The sequence below is a fragment of the Sorex araneus genome, chromosome 4 (assembly GCF_027595985.1).
Source record: "Sorex araneus isolate mSorAra2 chromosome 4, mSorAra2.pri, whole genome shotgun sequence".
Taxonomy (NCBI): Eukaryota; Metazoa; Chordata; class Mammalia; order Eulipotyphla; family Soricidae; genus Sorex; species Sorex araneus.
The window spans coordinates 69,629,531-69,649,317 of record NC_073305.1 but is presented as its reverse complement, the minus strand read 5'-3'; the positions used below and the strand labels follow the sequence as shown (position 1 = coordinate 69,649,317).

The 19,787-nt window shown below is 45.3% G+C and overlaps 2 protein-coding genes across 8 annotated transcripts in view; both read left to right on the top strand.

The window, feature by feature from the left end:
- Window positions 1-303, top strand: part of EIF4E3 (eukaryotic translation initiation factor 4E family member 3) — a 46,444-nt gene extending 46,141 nt beyond the window's left edge. Inside the window, exon 8 of the transcript XR_008629861.1 lies at window positions 107-303. The gene's annotated coding sequence lies outside the window, so the exon portion shown is untranslated. The remainder of the gene's footprint in view (window positions 1-106) is intronic.
- Window positions 1-19,787, top strand: part of FOXP1 (forkhead box P1) — a 793,034-nt gene that overhangs the window by 7,559 nt on the left and 765,688 nt on the right. The gene's annotated exons all lie outside the window — the stretch shown is intronic.

Sequence of the window (19,787 nt, the reverse complement as noted above, 5' to 3'; positions counted from 1 at the left end):
AGATCAGGGTCGTTGTATGCCCTTGTTATAAACACCTTTGATCTCCTTCAGCACCCCAGGGTGGTACTGTAGTTTGGTGTTTGAAAACTACCTTATTTTCAAACAGGAAGAAGCAGGACTTGACCATAAGACTTGGACATTTCCACCAAACTGACAGCATTGAGAGCTGCCACCTGGTGGCGCTGCCCTCCAGCCGATGGTCCCGGATTAGCAGTACATTGATCACCTCCGTGTGTCATTTTAAGATTCGGCGGCTTTCATGTTTTATAAAAACTTGACTGAGGTGTAGTGCTTCCTACACTTAATAAAAATGTATCAAAGATAGAACTCTCCGGATGTGTTTCTAAAATCTTAAGTCTACGGCTCTCATTGAACTTCACTAGAAGGTGTGTGTGCCAAAGAGAAAGAACTGAACATATAGGAAGTACCAAAAAATATTTTATCAAATACGGTGTCCGAAGGGAGAACTAAAATTAGGGGTGAAGGTATTTTTCTAAATATGGAACTCTTTTAAAAATATGAGTATGAATCTGTTCACTTTTCCTATATTGTATATTTCTATAATATCTTGCTAATTATGAAAGAAAGTAGAGGACTGCCTATAGGTAGTTTACTTTGCTAAAGAATAGATTCAAACCAATTAAAATTGACTCAGAAATTGTCGACTCGGGGCTGTAAAAAAGCCTGGGCAATTTCCTCAGTACCTTAACAGAGTCGAGAGGTAAAAAGGAAAAAACAAGAAAGAGGGATGGTAGTTGGTAGTCGGAGCTACATTTAGAGTGGATTCTTCCTCACTTCCTCCATGAAGAAAAAAGCCAGAGCACCTTCCTTACAGACTTGATTTTGCCACTTTTGTTTCCTACATTCACATGTCTGTCACCCTCTTAGAATACTTCTTATTTAGGTAACCTCGGTCCAGCTCAACGCCACCATGTAATGTGAAGCCTTTGACCTTGCTGACACATCTCTGTTTTTTAAAGAGAACTCACAGACTCTTGGAGTTTTAGAGTAGAAGGGACCTTCGAGATCATGGACCAGTGCTTCTCACTAAGCCCTGAGGATGCAGGGGAATCACTACCGAGCTTAAGAAACACAAAACATTTTGGGCCCTCCCATCAGAGATTTGAGTCCTCAGATGTGGGATGTGTAGATTCTGCTTTTAGAGCAAGCAACCCAGAGGTTCTAGTGTAATTGACCTCCAGATCACATAGAGGAGCCCCGAGATATAGCCCATCCCCACTGAGACAGATAAGGAAAGTTTCCCCTTCCACCCACCCTCTAGGTGACCTGATTTAAATGCAGACAACTGGATGAGGCTGGAGAAAGATAACGGTTGCTGAGATTTGAGACAATGATTCTCATAAATAAGAACTTTATGCTGAGGGCCACAGCAGTACGAGGTAGTCCATCTCTGTAAGCCTATCATCTAATACCTTTAATATAGAAGGGGGCTTTTCTCTTTTCTAAATACCGTTTCAGCCTGTTAAGAGAAAAGAAATTAATGTTCAGAAAAAGTAGTTACTCCATATGTGCAGTAACTACTTTTCTATAATGTCTTACGGCATCTGGGGTTCAGCATCATTGAACAAGATTAAATGAACATTATAGAGCTATAAAATTGCATGTAAAATAACGCAAAATGGTTCAAATGACTATCAAAGTAGCCTGGGAATGAATTTCCACTAAAATTAATTGCCACTCCTAGACTCAGCTTAGCAGAAGCATTACTAAACTGGAGGGACTCTTTAATGCATAGAACTGTCAAAACAATCAAATAAGTATTCCCTACCCCCCTGAGAATGATAAGCAGAAGTCATTGTGAAGTCTGTATTTTTTTGTTCATCATTAAGACTAAAAGTTAGGACCTCATTGTATATGTGTGTTGAATGTACTTTATTAGAACATCCAATGAAACAGTCTTTTGGATATTCTAAGCTCTGTGTCCTTCAGAAATCATAAGTTTGAAGGAATCTGTGTTGAATGTTTTTTGTTTTGGTTGCATACAGCTAGTTTTGATTATAGTTTACTGAAAATAAGTTATCTAATATTTAGTCAACTGAAAGTTTTCATTACGAGAATTTCATCTCCTGATGTTGAAATAAAAAAAATTTCCTTAAAATTTTATTTTGGAATAAGTATTTATTTGGAATTGGCAACTTTGTATTAGAGAAAGAATGAAGTGAATACGAGTTTCTGAGTTCTCTCTGGAAATTTAGTGTTCCCTCTTAACTTTTTACATACCAAGAAGCAACATTTCAATGATAGTTTAAGAAGGTGTACATTTTAATTGTAGCACTTTGCATTATATGGTCAGTGAGGAACAACAAAGGACTTCGAGCATTTTAATAAACTTAAAGAGTTTCCATTTTCAAATAGAGCCATTCGTTTTGTGAGCATGCTTTAAATTCCTTCTAAACTTCTCAGACCTTAGGTTATATGGCTTATAACCATAGTATATTTTTTGAAAAAAAAATGTTAAATTCTCAGTAACTATTTAATAACAAATCACTCACCCCTTTGTCTCCTTCTGAGATTTTTGTTTCTATTAAATTATTTCATAAAAATGTTTCAGAGTTTTGGCTATACCTTGTCTCAATGCTTTACCTTGAGACATCTAGCACAGTTTGTCCCAAATTTAAAATCTCTATCTGTGCATTCAAAGCTATACATTCTGTCTTACCTGTGTAAGTCAAACCAGGTTTATTTGCCTTATGTTTTGGATCTGCTTGTACCCCTTCCTCCTTATTGTATACCATCTGTGCCCTGTGTGCGTGAGACCTTCCCACATATGGCCACAAGCTGGTGTAATGCCCTTCCTTTTGATCTGGCTTCATCTAGTGATTTGCTCAGTATTTTTAAGGTCAGACTGAAAACTTTTCTGTTCCAGTTATTTTTGATTTTATATTATGTGTTGTGTTTGATGTTCAGATACATGTGAAAGTTGCTTCTGAGTCAGTAATTTTTATTCCAGTCCTTTGCAGCAATAAGGTAAGGCTAGACTGTACTTTTCTTATTTGAAAATGTAGTGATTTGTGTTTTCAGTGCAAATATCTGGACAAGTGATACAAAAGATCTTTGCAGTGTTCGAATTTGAGATGATGCGACTGAATTTTGTGCTCCTTAGTTTTTCAAGTTATAATTTCATGGAGTTTGTAAAAGTGTTCATTGCATAGACATCTCTGTGAGATCTTTTCTAATCAATGCTACTAGTTCTTAACTCTGTTTGGGGTCCCAGTAATGTTTTCTCCTCCCTCATTTAAAATTTTATGCAATTTTTATTAACTGCATTGCTTCCATTAAGTTTCAAATGTGTGTGGTGACTGCCTTAACTGTATTTATTCTAGCACATCTCCAACTTTGAAGCTTTGTACCCAGATATTGTAATATATGTGAGGTTTCTAACACTGTGCCTGATACTTAGTGGATTGACAGTGCCACTCCGACAGGAAGCAGCTTTTTCTATTTCTCTCCCTCCCCTATTGAACACATGTAGTGAGAGGGCTTGTCTTGGCCTCATGGAGGCACATATTTTATTTATTTTCATTCTTTAAAATTTTTTTTTCTAAAAGTGATTTTTATTCTACAGTAAGGCAATTATGTTTTCCCATGTTCTCCAATTTGCCTGTGAGGTTCCCCGTGTAGCCAAGTAAAGTGAATGTATTCTTCTTTTTTGGTGACTTGATGCACTGATTTAAAAACAAATGAAAATACTAGCAAACTCTTATTTCTCCATTCATCTGCAGACTTTCCTGTCTGCCATTATAGAAGCAAGTGGTTGAAGACTATGTTTATGATGCCCAATTAATTTTAACACAGTGAATTTAGTGAAATCTTTGAGGGGCCGGACATACTACTTTGAAGGTTTAAAAATTCCCTACTCCCTCAAGTTTGAATCTGATCGTTTGTGCGTGTCTTCTGTTGGCTTATTCTCTCATGGTTATCACATACTTTGTGGGGGGCTTGGTCTTGATGGTTTTATTAGCAGTCTCTGCTTTTCCACATAAGATAGTGGAAATTTATTTTTAAGACATCAACACCAGTGGTTCTTTTTGTGTAGTAACTACATTAAAAAAACTTTCGACAGCTTTTCACTAATGAATGTATTTTTTAAATTCTCTGGAATCCTGCGAGAAGATTGTTGTTGTTTTTTTTTTATAGAAAGAAAAGAAAACAGTAGCATTTACAAGGCTCAGCAAGTTAAAATGTATATCATTTAAATATGTATTTATTTCCCATCATCTGGCTGGCTGTGGGGCTGACTGGCTTATTTCTTGCCAGAGAAAATAAGTTTAAATCATAAGCATATTTAACTAGCAAGTATAAATCATAAGTCCTCATAATCATAAGCATGTTGAACTTTGGTACCATTTGTACAGATGGTATGACTAAATGTGTGTGCTCCTCCCAGGCTCAGAGATGTGGACAGGCTCTTACTCCTCAATTTCCTCTTTCACTCCAGGACCTTAAATCATTTTTTTTCACATAGAGCATTGTAGAAAAATGAACCTAGAGTAAGGTCTCAGTTCTTAGGAAAGTTTTGGGTTTTGTGGCTCCCTTTCACGAGAGAATGATAGAAATCAAAGTTATACATGAACACAAAGTTCCCCTTTCAGGGCAAAAGTAATTGGGACTTCATGAAGATAGTCAGGCTATAAAGGACATGATTGTGGTTTTCAGAATGTATCTCCCCCCTCTGCTCCCCACCCGAACCTCATGAAATCATAGTAAAATGTTAATCGTCCTCTGGCTTTCAAAGAATGTTCCCCAAATGGTTGGTTCTCCAGAAGTACTTTAGATGCAGCAAACAAGGTTCCTATTGTAAAATATGTTTCTAGAAGTATTTTTAAAAGTGTAGCAAAAACAATAACACATCCATACTGACTTGCATTGCATAGCAAAATGTTAACATTTTGGAAGCCAGTAAGCATAATTTGTATACTCATTGGTTTTGTTTTATGAAACATTACTTTTTAAAAAACCTTTTTATTATAAACTAAAACAAAGATGCAAAAAGCAACAGCCCAAGCAAATGTGTAAGCCGTGAATTGTTCCAAAGAGAATACTCGTTTAACAACTCCCGGGTCGAGAAATCAAACTGCTAGCTAGTCCAGCTGCCCCGGGTGGACCCTGTACCCACCATCACCTGACGCCCCTCTGAGATAACCATTGTCTTCCAGTACAGTAAGCTTGACCTTGCATTTTCTCCTGGCTTCATCTGGACAGATCTCACTCCTTTCATTTTAAGTATAGACCCTCTTTCACTGAGGAAAGTTGAATTCAGAAAAGTTACTTATGTCAGTTAAGCCTCAGCACAGTATGACAGCTGAAAGCCAGTATTTGGGCTGCTCTTCTCTTCAGCTCTGTGATATCAGTAATAATAATGATCAGGAATAAATGACCAAAAGAGAACTGAGAGTAACTAAGGCCGGAGTTCCATGTCATCAGACAAACACAGTAGTTAATTTACTCTCCTCTCCTAAGCCCTATGAACAGATGTTCTTGTTGTTACCCTGGTTTGCTGTGCACGGAGACTTGAGGCATTTGCCTGGGGTCACCGTTGCTGAGCTAGGCTCCCTCTAAGGCAGTGGCGAGAGTCTGTCCTGAGGCTTGACTGGCTCCTTGGAAGTTGAAATTTCTGATTCACAGGATTTCTGAGCTTCCTTCTAGGAGCTTATTTTTAACTGAACTACAAGATTTAGGAATAGATTGGGCGATCCCTGGCTCTGTGCTCAGGGGCACCAGCAGCACCCTGGGGTGCCATGTGGTGCCAGAGACCACACAGTTTCAGCCGCCTGCAAGACAAGCACCATCATCCCTATGCTTTCTCTCTCCAGCCCTTGAACAACACCCCTGGCTCCAAATTAAAAGAATTTGTTTAAGGTCACACAAAAAACAGTGGTCAGGTTACAACCAACCTGAATCTCCTGACTGCTAAAATCAAGGATCTTTCCTTCATTCTATACTTTCAGCCTGTTTTACCTCCATTCCACACACAGAGATTTGACCTGAAAGCAGTTTACAACCGGGACACTCCCTCCACTGACTTATTTTCTGGAGGTTTTAACTGGAATTTTAAAAATGTGTACAAGAAACTTGCTTCTCCATCTCCCGTGCCGAGGGCCCAATCTGTACATGCACGTGCCTGACACTCCTCTCTGAAGAATGTACAAGAATAACGCATTCGACTGGCTGTGGATGGCAGGTGAAAAAGAATTGCTGGTGTCGTGTAGGCCCTTCAACATCTTCACGGCCAACTCTGGATTATCCCAGAACAGATGGATCATGCAAAATCCCTCTTCTGCTTCTTACTGGTGACCTTTCACTATTTGTGTTTGCAAAGATTGTTTGCCAGATATAGGAAAGGAGAACAGAAGATGGAATTTGGTTTCTTGACCGGAATGTAAGGTGTCCTGGTGAAAGATTTGGTGGTTTTGGTTAGAGACCATTGGAGTCTTTTGAGCTTGAATCCTCTGGGATCGCCTGATGTATCCTTGGATGTCCCAGAAGGGAAGATAACTAAAAACCTGCAAAGAACTTGTTCTGGAGGTGGCGGATTGCACTGAAATCCCATTAGCCAGCACCTTCAGTGGGTAACATTCTCTGCGTCTCCTCTGACAAGGGAAGGAGACAGAGCTTCTTCAAAGCAAGTAACATACGAAGACTCCACCCCCACCCCCAGTTCTGTCCTTTGAATATGTAGCATAGTTAGCAGCCCTTCCATTAGATGACTGTGTCTCTTCATCTTTACATACAATATAGAGAACAAACAGTTTCTGCTTTCCAAATCCAATAAAACTTCCACATTTTACTTTCAGGTGATGGGTCCAGCTTAAGTTGTTTGTGGTGCTGTGAGTTGATTGTTGGTGGCAGCAAAGGCACAACCAGTTGTGTCCTAGCTGCTTGTTTATTGGACCCCCTCTCAAACTCCTCCCCTCCACCCACACTCACCCACCATGTTGGAGAAAACAAGCATGCCTTCCTCAAGCTCCATTACCTGACTCCTGTGTTGACTTGTCATGAACCAATTTTAAAACAATGAAACTTTCCATTATTTTCTAAGGACATTATTGCCATCCTTATTCAGGACTATAAGAAGGCGGTGTAGGTGATAACTGTGTTTTTCAGATTGAATAAATTTCTGTTGAAACATAAGTCTTGCATTATTCCCTATGGATTAAGCACTCACATTTGTCACTGGGAGAAAATTGTTGGTAGCTCCTGAGCATTCCCTATATTGGATACAAATTCCTTTAATCCTGTTATGCCACCAGAGGAAAGAGAAGCATTAATATATCTGAGATATACATTAGAGGGGATATTGGCTCATTTACTCAGTGAATAATTATTAAATAACAATGACGAGCTAGGCACTGAGGATGCAAAAAATAAACAAGATATTGTCCCTTCATCATACAATTTAGTAGCCTAGTGAGTTTCATGAAAACTGTAAGCTACTGGCTGAAGAGATTATACAGGGGCTAAGGCTCTTGCTTTGCACATGGCCAAGCCCTGTGTCAGTCCTACATTGCATATGACTCCCTGAGCACTGCCAGGAGTGGTCTCCGAGCACAAAGCCAGAAATAAGCCCTGAGCACTGGCAGTTGTCGTCCCCAAAATTAAAAATAATAAAACAGTCAATACCCATCTGAGCTACTGGACAACACAAGAGGCAGTAAGTGTATCTTAAACATCCATGAGTTTCATATGTTCACAATACTAGAAACTCGATGCATGTTTGAGTAGAGGAATGTTTGGGTGTTGTCATAAGCAGAGGTTTTTTTTTTTTAAGTAAAAATATCTTTACATTTCTAAAGCTGAGTGTTTTCACTAATCTCATTATTGTTTTAAAATTCTCTAATAATAGTTTTGACACAGAACCCAGTAACCACAAAGGCTGTTTATAATTTGTTGGTGCTTTTCAAACATCTTTAAAAACCAAGCGAGCCCTTGACTTTTGCTTAGTAATTCAGTGTCTTTATATATACGTATATATACCTGAGGGGTAACCATCATAAAAAGGCCTGTGCACCAACATGTTAAATATGGGGATTCTTACACGATGGAATGTTTCAGGATTGCTTACTCTGTAATTTTTTAAAGCCCTGTAATTCCTTATAAAGCATATATAGCATCTGAACAAGAAATATGACACTAAGTCTAGGATTAAATAATATCTTGGGGCCACTACCTTCTGCATTTTCAGCAGTTTGGGAACTCCACTAAGTGCAGGTTAACAAGACCAGAGCATCATAAATGAGCATCTGTCCCATGACCCAGCTGGAGACCCCTCGCGATTATTCATTCCAGAAGCGCTTGCTGACACCGAGTTCAGCCCCTGAGCTCTCCCACTCACAGTGGTCTTTTAAGATTGGCAGGAGGTCAAATCCCTCCACCCCCTCTAAGCTTAGTAGCCTGGCTAAATGGTTTCTGGGTCTCACTTGCTTTGTAGCCCTGATCACTCTTTTAAAAATTAGAGTAAACCAGTAAACCAAAGGAGATCCTGACCACTCATGTGGAGAAACGTTTTGGGGTGTTGGGGGGGCTTTTTGGTTTTATTCTTTCTTTTTTTTTTAAGTTTTAAATGAAAACAGGCAGCTGTGCAGGGAACTTGCTGGATTGGGCACCACTGCTGTTTTGCCCGCTGACCTGGGCTTTTGCTGTCCACGTTGATCCTTCCACTTCAAAGGCCAGGCTCGGACTGGATCACACACTCTTCCTTGATGACAAATTAATCAAACTTGATTTCTTGGATGAGATGGCTACAAAAGAACTACAACTCCCCAAGGCCCGCGAGTCAATACGGCCCTTCTGGCTCTGATTAGGGTAACAAAAGAATACCTGAGAGCATCTCCTCCCTCCAGGGCTGGCGGCCCCCAAGCTGAAAGGCAGCCGCCTTGTAAAGGACAAAGGCCTTATTAAAACACATTTCAGCTGCGACCCCGTGCTCAGTGAGCCCTCCTGACAGAGAAAATGACTTTCCAGCCCATGCTCACCTCCTCTCCGGAGCAAGGTTTCCGTTTGGAGGAGCCCAGCGGAAGCAGTATATTACGGATCTGAAATGTTTATAGATCTCTCCTTTTATGTTTCGGCTGTGAAGATGAGGTTCAAAAACCCAGAGAAGTCCTGGGCCTGGGATCTCTGGCAAACGTTAGAGGTGCCCCCCCCCCCCCGTTTGGATCAGGAAATTCACATCTACTTGGTGAGAAAGGACCGGGGTTTTCTCTACCTGTTCAGGCAGCCCCCGCCCAGGTGAAAGGAACGGCTTATAAAACACAACTGCCGAGGTTCTGCTCGGCAGCCCACTCATGTGAGAGAGTGAAATCAGCCTTCTGCTAAATCGGGGAATGCAGGATTTCGATGCAAAACCCTCTTAGCAGCTTTGTCATCCGCCTGTTCCGTAGAGCATCCAAGGACACCGCTCGCATCCTTCTTGTGATTGCTCTGCGTTCTATATTTAGGAGAATTGCTGTTGCACAAAATATGGTCCCCTGGCTGTCCTGGGAGCACTTTACACTCTGCCCAGAAAGCCTTCAAAACGGACGCTTCAGGTCTTCCTGTCACCATTCAGGAAAGGAGTCCTGGATGGTATTTTCCCTTGAATATGTGGGCAGAGCGCAGAGGACCCACTCAACCCCGCCCCAACCCTCCTTCTGTATCCCAAATGCCTGCCACCGCCGCGTGGGGGCCTCGTTGGTAAGTCTTGGGGTTTGCTCCACTGCCAGATACCCAAGCTGGAGGTTGATAAACACGTGCGGAGTGAAGTGGGGTCACGCCAACCCATCTCTCATTTCTGACACTAGGTTTGAGGATTCTTCTCCCTGTGTCTTTGGGTCGTGACAGGCAGTTTGCAAAGATGTTTGTGGCGTTCCTTCAGAACTGCATGCTGCATTTCAGATTCAGCAAGGAGCAGACTCTGATGTCCTTCACCCGCTCTCTGGCATGTGTGTATCCAGCTGTGGGCAGGCAGGGCGTCTGTGCCCGAGGGACCCCACCCCTCCGGGGGTCCGAGTGGGCGCTGTGGCTTCCTCCCCTGATGTTCTGAGCCTGCGAGCCTGAGCCGGCGCCTCCTTCTCCCTCGCCCAGGACCCACATGAATGTTTCAGTGGCTTCAGTGGCCTGGCTCATTCTAGCATGTTCTGTTGGAAGGGGGCACAGATTTGAGCATGCCCAGGACTCGGAGCCCCTGCCAGCTCTCCCTTCCCCAGAGGCTCTGTGGGGCTGTTGCAGGTGCCACCACAGCTCCTCAGCTAGCCTCTTCAGGAGACCCACCGTCCAGGCTGGGGGCGTGGAAAGAACTCCAAGCTCTAAGTGAGAAGACCATGTCGTGACCTGGGAGGACCTTTCTAACACAACCCTCCCCGCCCCCAGCCTTAGTTTTTCTCAGCCAGGGAATAGGAAGAAGGAAGTCCCCAAGACTGAGTGGCAAGTTGAAATGAAGAAAAGTAGTTGTGAGAACACTTTCTAGACTGTCAAGTATGGCTCATATGTAGGTCTCCATGACTGATTCATGTTACCACCATGGACTTATGCGGGGAGGGTCTCAAGTGATATTCAGGGAGCCTCGGGGTCAGGGGGTGGATGTGGTTGGTGCCGCTTAGCCTCTGCCATTGCTGGGGACGGGGTGTCCCCTGAGCCAACCTAGCCGTGCTTGGGCCCTCCAGGGCTGCACCCAGAGATGCTCAGGAGCGCATGTGCTACCAGGATCAACTGTTCCTGGCCCTTTCAGAGTACTCAGTGGGTGGGGGAGCTAGCCCAAGTGGCTAGAGTGCATGTCTTATATGTCCAGGCCTGAGTTTGATCCCTGCCATCACATGCCCAATGCCCCCACTCCCGCACCGCAGAGTGTAGCCCTGGGTACCCCAGCACCACTGTGACCCAGCACAAACCGTAGGCCCATACAGCCAGGCCAAGTGCTGGGGTGAGGAGCCGCAGGCCCCCTGACCATGACTGAGGAGTGGATCTAACTCCCATGCTAAAGATAAGTCCAGAAGCCTTTTACTTTTATGAAAATAGCTATCCTTCTACAAAGTATTTTTTTGTTCTTTTCTGGGAGGGCGGCGGGGAGGCCACATCTGATGGCTCTCAGGGTTTATTCCTTACTGTGCTCAGAGATCCCTCCTTAGCAATGCTCAGGGAACCAGAAGGGATGCTGAGGATCAAAACAGGGTAATATGCAAGGCACATGACCTACCCACTGTATATCTGCCCCCCCAAAACCCTCTTTAATGGATACTCTTAGGAAGTAACTGCTAATAGTGCTAGAACAGTGTTTCTCAGCATTTTCCCTTCCAGTTGGCCCTCTAGTCGCAAGGTATGGTCTCCTTGGAATATTCTGGGGGCCCAAAGGCGGCTTTCGGCCCCCACATGAGAAAGAAATGCTGCTCTAGACTTGCAAAGACTATCAGGCTGTTCAGTCCTAGTGAAGGGAGTACAGCAAATGGGGTATGAAAGAGGGAGAAATTACGGGAGATACTCAAGAACTACAGGGAGCCCCAGAGAGGCACCCATCATGCCCACGCTGCATCAGTGAGAGAACTTAATAGCAGCACCTCTCTCCCCTCTGGGGAATCCTTTCAAAGCAGTAGCCACGGTAATGTGCTGCCTGTCTGTGACGCAAAGTCTGTGGGAGGCCCTAACCCTGAGCCTGGAGGGAGGCTTGAATTCCATGCAGGAGCCCTGGAGGACTTTCTCAAGCCTGGAAGCCTGCCTGTAGGTGTTGGAGTCCCCTCCCCTCCTCCCACAGATGCCTTCTCTTCTCACCAGGAAGCAGAAACAGTTCCTCCGAAGGCACTTCACGGTCACCCCCCAAGCCCCAGGTTGTAAATCTGGTCACTTTTTCAGTGTCCTTGCTTGTCCTCAGGAACTCTTTAAGCCTCGTGTTTATGTCACAGAAGTACAGGCTCCAGGACAAGAAATCGTGCACCATTGACAGCTGCCACTGGGCATTTATCTGGGCTTCTGAGAAGGTTTCCTTCTAGTTTGTGCTGCTGGATGGTCTGTTCCAGCTCTTTGCCCTCAGGGATCCCCCTATAATAGCTCTGAGATGGGACATGAGCCTGTTTAGCTAGTTCCCTGGCATAGTGGGGGGCTGAGGAAAAGAGCTCTGTAATGCCAAGGGCTCAGTGCTGAGTGTGGCACCCCCTGTCGTAAGCCTTCTCAATAGCTGCTTCATGTACTTTCTTGGATGTTTCCTTTTTTTTTTTTATTAGTGAATCACCGTGAGGTACAGTTACAGGCTTACAAACTTTCATGCTTGCATTTCAGTCATACAATGATCAAGTACCCATCCCTCCACAGTGCCCATTTCTTTTATTTTTTTAATGAAAAGAAATTTAGATGCATGTTGCAGACAAGACCACCTAATTAATTCATTGAGTCAACTGTTGGAGAACAAAATGTCTTTATCTCTGACAGAATACAGGTCTGCGAGGCAGATGTGAAAAGTCAATGGTGGTGATAGAGGTCTTATCGCCAGTTTCTCGGCTTTCTTTGTAGAGTGAGATTCAAAATCCCTGAGCAAATGCTTATAGAAATTGTAAAAATGCTCAGGGTAACTTGTGGGGGATTATGTTTTGTTTGTTTGTTTGTTTGTTTAATAAAAGAAAGATAGTAGAAAGGAAAAGCACACAGACCATCACGTCCTCTCTGCCTCTGGCCCTGAACCAGAGTCCAGTGTCCGTGTGAGCAGACCACAGCGTTCTGCAGGGACTCTGCGGTGCCTTGCAGACCAACTGCACTCTAGAAGTTGAAGTCAGGGCTAGTTAGTGCCACCACAGTGTCAGAGGGTGGTCTTGAGCACAGTTGGGCTCCAGCCAGGCTGGATTCCCCTCCCAACGCTGCCACTGGTGAGTCCCAGTTCTGGTGTGAGTTAGCTCCTCTGTGCTCAGTTGGTTGCATCATTTCTATTCTCTGGAAGCCACGCCAGTGGGGGAGCTTTCTCAGCATCAATTGCCAATTTCATATAGGTGAGGGCTTTCTAGAAGGCCTTCCTCTTACCTCTTACCTCTGGGCTCCCTGGATCTCTACTCGTGAATGTTTGATTATTCAAAAGCAACCTGGGAAGCTATGACAGGAGCTGGACCAGGTCTCATCCAGCGACTCGTCCTTACCTTATATCTGGAGGTCCTGAAGCTTGGAGGGGAAATTTCAGAAAGCTCCAGGAGGTGTTCTACCCCAGGCCCTCTGAGTCCTTGTCCAGCTTCCCTTTCCCTAAATAACCACACTTCTCTAGCTGCTCGTGCCGTGCGGTGGAACTCACCTGCTCTCTCTATTCCCAGACTAGATCTCCAGAGCTGTTTTTTCCCATACTTGAAAGTTTCACTGGTATCATTTGGGGGGCAGGGAAACGCCTGGGGAATGGGGGAAAAGTTGGGACCACACCCAGTGGTGTTCCAGGCTTTCCTACTGGTTCTGTGCTTTGGGGACCATATGCAGTACTAGGGATATGCATAACAGATATCAGCTTCTTGAATCAGGGTTATCTTCTTGCAAGGCAAACGTCTTAACCCCTATAGTCTCTCCCTGGCCCTGACATCATTATTTAATGTAAGAATTTAGTAGGAAACAACATGAATTCCATTTCATAAGTTATCATAGGTGGCAGACAGTAGGAGGAGCACCGTTGCATTAAGGCTATTTCATCACAATACACAGGGAGGCCAACTTAGACTTTGAAAAGTTGTAAGGTGGGGGTGCTGGAGTGATAGATAGCACAGCAGGTAGGGCATTTGTCTAGCACGCGGCCCACCTGGGTTCGATTCCCAGCATCCCATATGGTCCCCCAAGCCAGGAGTGACCCCTGTGCATCACAGGGTGTGACCCGAAAAGCAAAAAAAAACCAAAAAACAAAAAAGAAGTTGCAGGTTGGATAGAATGAATGTCTAAGGAGGAAGTGGAGGAGAGTCTTCAGGAAGGGTTTGATCCAGGTGGTCTGATCTCTAGGTTCTTCCCCTTGTATGCACTTTATTGTTTGTCTGTCCCTCCCCTGAGAGACCAAGATTATGTCTTGGGAGGCCACGGGCCTAGCTCATAGCAGGTCTTCATGGGCTCTAGGGCTCAAGGGCCTTTCGGCAGGGCTGAGAGAAGGCCTGTCTGAGGGGATGGTCTGGTGGGACCTGTCGGTGTGGTGCCCAAGGGGGTGAAGTGTTGGGGGAATCACCCCCAAATCCAGGTCAGTGCCTTACAAGGCCCAGCTGGGTGAGCTGGGCAACAGAGTGGACATCCCTCACCCGGCTCCCTCCCCAGCCTTGGCAAGGCCCTGACCCTGATATGTGTGAGCATGTATATGTGTGTGTGTATGTGTATGTATGTGTGTGTGCATGCCCTGGATATGTATGTGTATGTGTGTGCGCACACGTGTGTGCATGGGCACTGATGTGTGTGTGTGTGTGCATGTGCCCTGGTGTTTTTTTTTTTTGTGTGTGTGTGTCTGTATGGTGACAGTCACTTTGCTGGCTACACAAGCTATTGAACTCCTTGTCTGAACCCCACAAGGTGGTAGTTGTGTTAGACAATGGCAAATTCAGTTTGGGGACCAGAGCGATAGTACGGTGGGTAAGGTACTTGCCTTGCATGTGGCCCACCAGCTTTGACCCTCAGCTTTCATATGGTCCCCTGAGTACTTACAAGAGTGATCCCTGAGCACCAAGACAGGAGTAGACCCTGAGCACTGCCAGGTGTGGCCCCAAGATAAAAACAAACCAAATTCAGTTCTTATTTGGAAAGGATAAGCGGTTGCCTGGTTCTAAGAAGCCAATTTCAGTATGCCAGAGAAGTTTCCTAGAAGCGGATTTTACTTTATCAGAGCTTTATGAGTATCTTAATTTATTTATTTATTTAATTTTATTGAATCACCGTGAGATAGTTACAAGCTTTCATGTCTGAGTTACAATCACACAATCATCAGACACCCATTCCTCCACCAGTGCACATTCCCCACCACCAATATCCCCGAGATACCCCCTCTTTCCCACCTTTCCCCTGCCTCCATGACAGACAATATTCCCCATACTCTCTCTCTTATTTTGGGCATTATGACTTGCAGCACAGACACTGAGAGGTCATCATGTTTGGTCCATTATCTACTTTCGGCATGCAACTCCCATCCTGACTGGTTCCTCCAGCCATCATTTTCTTAGTGGTCCCTTCTCTATTCCATCTGCCTTCTCCCCTCCGCTCATGAAGCAGGCTTCCAGCTATAGGGCAATCCTCCTGGCCCTTGTATATACTGTCCTTGGGTGTCAGCTTCATATGATGTTATTCTATACTCCACAAATGAGTGCAGTCCTTCTACGTCTGTCCCTCTCTTTCTGACTCATTTCACTTAGCATGATACTCTTCATGTCTATCCATTTAGCTTTATGAGTGTCTTAAGGTAAAAATGCCCCTTCAGCATCTCTCTCTCTCCCTGGACTACACATGAAAGGAAATTTACTTTAGGAGGAGGATCAAAAATATTAAAAAAGAGATGCCAGAGAGAGAGAGAGAGAGAAGAGAGAGACTGAAGAGAGAGAGAAGAGAGAAAGAGAGAGAGAAGAGAGAGTATAGGGCGTAGGGCACTTGCCTTACCTGTGGCTGACCCCAGTTTGATCCCTAGTACTACCTGATCTCTAGCACTTCCAGGAGTAATCCCTGAGCAAAGAGCCAGGAGTAATTCCTGAGCGCTGCCTGGTGTGGTTCAACCCTCGATACCCCCCACCACCAATATAAAAGAAACCCAAAAATGGAAATAACACAATGGTTTTGTACCCACCCCCTGGCTGCCCATCCCTGAGGAAGAGAAGCTACTGTTTCTCTCTATGGATCGGGGTGGCATCTTGCTGGTAGTGTGAAGTATTTGCGATGATGCTTTCTAGTCGAGTTCAGTTTTGATTACTTGCAACCTTGAAACCTAGAAATGCCTGCTGCAAGTCTTGAGGTGGGCTGAAGGCTGGCCCTCCATTCTGAAGGCGTGCTGTCCATGGAGAAATAAGTAGCAGGCACCCGTGCTGGGGGCAGGGGGCTCAGCTGGCAAGCTGTCCTCCCCCTCTGTTTCTGCCCACCCACCCACCCCCCATTTCCGTTTATGGAACTGGTATCTCTCTCCCTTATTGGACTATTTCCCATGTGTTTGCTAAAGGGAAATCACCACCAAGACATCTGCAGACTCTCCAGGCTTTGAAGTGCCCACAGGAAACTCAGCAGAAAGAAACCCTGAGTTCCTATGAGTTGTTGTGGTCAGAGGACTCGCTGTTTGTTTGTTTGGTTTTATAGCAGCTGGAGGTGACGGACTAGAGGCTGGCATCACTGGAAACAAAAGTGTCTCTTCCTGAGACAAGAGCATTTCAACTGTTTCATAATTCAGAGAAAGAAACTAGATGCACACATGAAAAAAAGTATTTGGCTACCCCCTGGTTCAAATGAAAATTCAGATCTTTGTATGTTTTTAGAGTGTGAGTTTTTGAGTACATGACTTTTTTTTCGAACAGCATTTAAGAGTTTCCAGTGTGCACTTGTATACATAGATCATGTCACATCTCTAGCAAATCAAAGCATTAGCCTGTCACCATGATTTTGCAGAAGAGTTGAATGAAAGATGAAAGAAAGTCCTGTGTCACATAGCTAGTGAGTAGCAGAACGGTCTGATTCTAGGGGATTTGGGCTAAAAGACACTTCTGCCATTTGCTGGGGTAGGAGATGGTCCCCTAATGAACACATTACACCTCCCTCTTACCCCCCACCCTCAAGTTCTGCGATAATCTTTCCCTACGGGTAGAGGTCAGCGTTCATGTTTCCACAAACAAAAGAGAAATAAGAAATCAAGCAATTGTCATGATATGATTAATAATAACATGCATCAAGGATGAACTCTGCCCAATTCTGTTGTAAATTACACGTCATTACTTGCCAGAGCCTCTCCCACCTAGTGAGGTCCCAGGATCACTCAGCTAGAAAGCCCGGAGCCATGTGCCAGCACAGCCGGCCTGGCCACAAGCCCTTCCTCTCTTTTTGGATGGGGGGTGGGGAAGTACACTTAACCAGTGATGCTCAGGAGTCACTCCTGGCTCTGTGCTCAGGGATCACTCCTGGTGGGCTCGGAGCACCACATGTGGTGCTGGGAATTTGAACATAGACCAGCTACATGCAGGGCAAGTGCCCTACCTACTGGACTATTGCTCATTCTCCTGGTCCTTACTGACCATCTACTTGATGCCCTGTCTTCTGCATCTACACTGCCACTGAATTGTCATAAGTTCATGTAATTTTGCTTATTTATATATATTACACAAGTACCACTATTATTGTCTTATGTTATGGTGCTGCTACAAAGCATACCGAGTGCCAGAATCCCTCCACCATTATCCCACCATCTCTCCCGCCCCACCTCCAGTCACTTGCTTTGCTTCTTTATGCTCTGCATATGAGTGAGATCATCTGGGATTTGTCTTCTTTCTTTTGGACTCAGCTTCACACAGCAAGACACACTCCAGTTTACCAGATTTCATCTTTGTCGTGGCTGAGGAGCAGATCACTACATGTATACATCCCGGTTTCTTGAACCACTCATTTGTTCTTGGGCACTGAGATTGTCTCCAGATATTTCCCACCCCTATTTTCCAGATGAGGAAACTGAGGTTCTGTGTGGTTCTTCAATCTGCCCAAAGTCCTAAGACTTGAGAAGTGTTGGAGCCAAGCTCTGAACTGGACTGACTGCTCCATTCCATCCCAGAGTATGCTATACACAGGGCAAGGCAGAAAACCGCCTGAGCCTAGTGGACACTGGACACCAGAGGCGGTGCTACCGTTTACATAAAGAAAACCACTTAGAGACTGTCCCGAGCAGCGGAACTTCCACAGCCCTTCTCAATGCCCCTTTCACAGAGGCAGAAGCAGACACTGAGTCACGTGCCCTGCTGAGGAGTGCTTGGGGCCCACAGGCGCACGTGTGCAGGGACTCTTTGGCCAGGGAGGGCCCGTGGGGAGAGTGAGGCTTGGCAGCTCCCTGCACATCTCTGGCCACCCCGTTTTACCCCAGGCCCTCTTGTCTCGCTCCTCTCTCCTCCAGAGGAGGAGAGAAACTGCCACCCACCTTCTTCACAGGAACTTTGCAAAGATTAATTGGATAATTTCAGAATAGTTCTTTGAGCTGCTTGAGGGAAAGATGCCATCTAGAAGAACAAAGTCAAATAACAATAATAATTATTATATTTAAATGTATTTATGAAAATCTCTACAGGGGCAATTAAGAGGAGACCAGCTTGTACTTGTGGGAAAAGCAGTAGTGGGTGAAACGCCCAGTTCCCCGCCATCCCCTGAGTCTGCCAGGGCGCTGGTGAGGTGCCACATCCCGGAGCTCACGGTGAGGGCCAGCTGTGGGGCCGGGTGCAGGGCTGCAGTGAGAGCAGGGCTGGGGCCACCAGGCTGTGGGCGTCGGCCCGCCTTCTCGCTGCCCTCGGGCCTGCGGGAGTTGGTGCTGCCAGTGCCCAGACTGCTCTGTGTGAAACGCTCACACAGCTCTTTGCAGACACTCTGCTCCCTGGCGTCCCCCAGAGAGAGCTCGCCGATGGGGCAGCTAGTTTCTAATTCATTACTGCCTGTTTACCCCAGGGACAGAAAATTCCTCCCGCCTCAGCCGGGTGCCTGGGAGGACTGCGCTCACATCTGCTTGGAGGGCTGTGTTTGTTTTTGGCGGTGGGCCTGGTAGAGACTGAGGTTTTGATGCCACAGAGCTATTTAGGTGAGGTTATTCTGGGCTCCCAGGATCCCTTGGCTGCTAACATCTGTTCGACTCAGATGTTGCCCTCCCTCTATTCCGAGGGCCTGGGTTTGGTGGGCAAGATGTTCTCTTTTACCGCCGACTTGCCTTTGATCTTTAAGACTGGCTTTCCCATTCAAACACCTGGCCATGCTTAGCCTCTGCCGCAGTCCATGCTGCGGCCTCGCCTCCTTTGCTTTTAAACACAGATGGCCATCACGCTGTGCACAACTGCGGACACGGCCTGCTCATCATCTGTGAACAGATTCTTTTTCTCCCTTCAGTCCGTTCAGACAGGATAACCTCTCCGTCAGAAACACTTGGGCACCTTCTTACTTCTCACAACTTAATTTTCTGCTTGGCACTGCAGCCTCACCAACTGCTGTCTGCCAAGTGTGAGCCAAGGCTGGACCTCCAGAAAGGGTCTTCTCAACCCCAGTGTGGATGGGAATTGTCTGGGAATCTGATGGAAAATCTAAATTCTGGCGGCCAAGAGATAATACAGTGGGTAAGGTGCTTTCTTTACACGTGGCTGACCCGAGTTCAATCTCCTCGATCTCCTGTGGTCCCCTGGACACCACCAGGAGTGATCCTTGTGTACAGAGCCAGGAATGAGCCCTGAACATAGCCAAGTATGGCCCTAAAATCAAAAGCAAGGGAAAAATATGAATTCTGGAAGCCAGAGATTTAGTGTAAATGGTACAACACATGTCTGCCTATCCAAGGCTTTGTGAGCAATTCCTGGCATTATATGACTCCCTCTCACTGCCCACCCAGTACCACCAGATGACCTGGTGGCCCTCACTCATGGTTGACAGCTAGGCCAAGCATGACCAGGAGTGGCTCCAGCCTCTGAGCCTGCAGGGTGTGGCCCTTATTTTAAAAAATGAAAAAGGAATTTGGTCTATAAGATGGGATGTCTCTCAGGTTCCTATTTCTGACAGGCTGCCAGATGTGTCAATGTGGCGGGTCCCTGCACTCCACATTGAACAGCAAAGCCTTTCATTACTTCTAGAATAATCCACAGGGCGGCCTCTCTCCGGTGATGCTCCTG